The sequence below is a fragment of the Gracilinanus agilis genome, chromosome 2 (genome assembly GCF_016433145.1).
Source record: "Gracilinanus agilis isolate LMUSP501 chromosome 2, AgileGrace, whole genome shotgun sequence".
NCBI classification, from domain to species: Eukaryota; Metazoa; Chordata; class Mammalia; order Didelphimorphia; family Didelphidae; genus Gracilinanus; species Gracilinanus agilis.
Genome location: NC_058131.1, coordinates 74220901 through 74224955, shown reverse-complemented (window position 1 = coordinate 74224955; position 4055 = coordinate 74220901).

The following is a 4055-nucleotide window of genomic DNA, read 5'->3' as shown; positions in this document are numbered from 1 at the left end:
AGATAGATAGATAGATAGATAGATAGATAGATAGATAGATAGATAGACAGACAGACAGACAGACAGACAGATAGATAGATAGATAGATAGATAGATAGATAGATAGATAGATAGATAGATAGATAACATTTTTTAAAGTACATACTATGTTTCTGGTACTATACTAAGCATGTTACCAAATAGAAAATAGATGTAGGATAATGGCTTAAGAAGCTGTGAGGCATAAGTTAGAGTCTTTTAAGGATGATGGGTAGAGGTGAGTTGAGTGTACTTTATAAGACAACAGAGAATGAGACCTTAGGTCAAAAGAGATTAAAAGATACAGAGAAATCATAATTATTGGGGTTATTTACAAGACAAAAATAAAAGAATGAGCTTGTTCTGCTTGAAAGAGCCAACTTCATCTGAGATTAGAATTTTAAAATTTTATTTTTTAGAAAAGAATGAAGGATGATGTCAACAAGATTGTGAGTCATAAAAAGGGAGAAAAAAGGGAATTGACAGAATGGCATTCTTTCTGTCAATGAAATAGGAAGCATAATAATTTCTTTTTTTTTCCTTTTATTTTTTTTAAACCCTTACCTTCAGTCTTAGAATCAATGCTATATATTGGTTTTAATGCAGAAGAGTGGTAAGGGCTAGACAATGGGTGTTAAGTAGCTTGCCCAGGGTCACACAGCTAGGAAGTGTTTGAGGCCAGATTTGTACCCAATACCTCCCATCTCTGGGCCTGGCTTTCAATCTACTGAGGCACCTAGCTGTCCTTCAAGAGTAATTTCTTAGGAAATTAAAAAGGCTGACGCTGAGCTTTAAAATTTTAGCATTCTTGAAAGACAAACATATATATATATATATATATATATGTGTGTGTGTGTGTGTGTGTGTGTGTGTGTGTGTATAATTTCAGAATAATAGCTATTTTTATTCTAACATTTTGTGAGGATATAGACTTTTGAAAAGGAAAATAGTTTGTTCTAAGAAAAAAATTACTAAGTAGTGATGACAAAAGAAAAGAAGAGAAAAAATGGCATTAGGGTTAAGAATTTTATTCACCCTCCCCACAGGAAAAAAAAAAGTTAAAGAAATGGAGGAACAAAGGAATCTCAATTTAAGTGTATCTCAATTTATGTAACCATAGAAGTCCTAGATAGCTTATTGAATCACTATATCAAAATTATAAAGTAAATGAGAACAAGTTCTTAAGCAATTTGAAAGGGACAGAGTGCTATGATCATTGGATACAATTTCACATAGAAAAAACATCTTGTGATTGTTGAAAAATTACATAATACCTCTGTATCAATATATAAAACATCAAATTCAGAATCACAGGTCTAGTTATAGAAAAGGCTATTGTTGGATGAGTTAAAGCCCCTGAGAAGGAATTACTGGAGTTGAAGGGAGGAGGGCAAAAGGGAGATTATTAGCCTGCTTTTCAAGGTGAACATGCGAATTGAAAATATTGATATTGATTCAACCAAACTAAATTAACCTTTTGTGATTATGTTAATCACACTAATGCCAACCTTTACCCAAGCAAGCAAAGAGCATCTTTGGTTTTTGAAATGTATAATAAAGGTTTGCTGTTTATTGTGATGAGATAGGATTTGATTTTTTAAAAAGAAAATTCTGAAACTGTTTCAACTTATGTGTTATCATACGAGACTGTGGACTATGCATTTCTCTCTTCTCAAAAATTACAGGAGACTTAATTCATTTAAAAATCAGTGTTCCTTTTACTTGTCAGTTTGCAGACCACTTAAGTACCTAATGTATTTAGGGAGCTTTTATCATGGAGTCAGCTAAACTTCTCCCTTCTTCATCCTAAGTAAATTTTAGTAAATTAAATGACAAAAAGCCATCTGCTTTCTATAAATAAGCTCTTCCAATATCTGACCAAATTTAATACTAAAAATGGAAAAGAAGTATACTGTACCCAATAACTCCAGTCAATGAATCTACTTCCATTTCCTTCTCCACCTTGACCTTTTTCTGCTGGATCCCAGTGGGCCTGGGTTCCCTCCATAGACTAGTATCCAGGCTCTACCTAACATTCTACTTGTCCCTTGCTGGTTCAGCAAAACTAAGACTAAGATGACTAACATAGTCCAGCAACACATCTGATTCCTTGGTGCCACTTATGATCAATAATGTAATTCTTCTCTACCAACAATGGGAAATGTGAACTTCACTCTGCATCAGTTCATGTAAGTCTTTCTAATTTTTTTTTCTGAAATCATTCTGTTCATTATTTCTTATAGAGCAATAATATTCCATTGCAATCATATACCACAATTTGCTCAGCCATTCCCCAATAGAAAGAAATCCCTTCACTCTCCAATTCTTTGCCAAAACATAAAGAGTTTCTATAAATGTTTTTGTAATATAGGTCCTTTCGATTTTTTTTTTATCTTTTTGGATTACAGACATAGTACTGATATTGCCATGTCAAGGATATTTTTGACATTATAGCACTTTGGGCATAGTTCCAAATTGCTCTCAAGAATGGTTCAATCAGTTTATACAATTCTCCAAACAATGAACTAGTGTTTCAATTTTCTCACCGAACTTCTAATGTGTCATTTTACTATTCTATCATAATAGTCAAACTCATAGGTATGAGGTGGTATCTGAGAATTATTTTAATTTCCATTTCTTTAATAGATTGTGATTTAGTGCACATTTTTTCATATAACTATAAATAGTTTTGATTACTTCATTTGAAAACTGCTTCATATCCTTTGACCATCCATCAAATAAGGAATGACTTGTATTACTATACTATGCATTTGAGAAATGAGGCCTTGCAAGAATTTTTTCACCAATATTAAGAAAACAAAATGTATATATTCTAAACCTATGTCGATCCCTTTAAGAAATTCTGAGTCAAAACTTTATGACATTATGCTAAAAAAAGAATAAGATTGGCATAATAGTTATGATTCCATTGATATAGTGGCTCCCAGGTGAGAAGTTCCCTCTCTCTTACAGTGTGAACTGGCACTTTTACAGTAACTTAAGGTCTTAGAGTTGCATCTTTGTTTCCATCATCAATTCTTAAAATAGTACCTTGCCTACAGAAGATTCTTATTATTTATTGATTATTTAAACTAATGTACCTATTATCACAGAAACAATCAGGATGTCCCAAAATCATAATCATAGTGCTGTAAAGATTCAGTAACTTCAAAAATAATAAATGCTATAAACTCACCAAAAATAATGATTTTGAATATTTTTAAAATTTTCTTTGAGATGTTATTTAGGTTTGTAAATTTTAAATAATTTCAATTTTAGAAAGATCAATCATGTTGTCCTTATGCATAACATGTAACAATTTCTGGATGACCCTTTCTAATACTGGATTATTGGCAGAAACAATCCTCTTCTTAGTCCTCTTGGTCACCTGATCTATGTCCATTAGATTTGATTTTTTGGTAGAGACACACTAAAATTACTTTATATGTCTCAAAATCTTGTTTGGACAATTTTAAGTCTTGGATTACAAATCGAACCCTTTTGGTTAATGAACAGAAGCTAATCAAAGTTTTAACAAATTTCAAAAAATAAGTAGATTAATATTTAGCACAAGATAGTAGCTATGTTGAGCTAAAGCTCTTATTAAAATAAGAACTATATAAATATTTTTAAAATGTTAGGAACCCTTCTTCTTTCCCTTCCTCTGCTCCTTTCATCCTTTCTTTCTTGTTTATTGCCTTCTTAATTCTGAAGTTATTAAAGCTTAATTAAACCTACACTAAGACTTTGGAAACATGCTATATAGTATATTCTATATCTGTCACACTCCTAAAATTATATCTCTTTGAAAATAAATTTGTAATCATATGCCTATGTTTATAAGTTTTTAAAAGACAAAATCTGAAAAGAAGTCCCTGAGCTTTTGTACAGGCAAAATTTATGGGGAAAGTTAATCCTTTATTTGTACCATTATGGATAATCTCTACTGATACCAGTAAATAGCATGTCACACAGAATCACAGATGCAGAAAATATCAGAGCCTCAGATGTACCCTAATGACTCTAGAATAAAATAC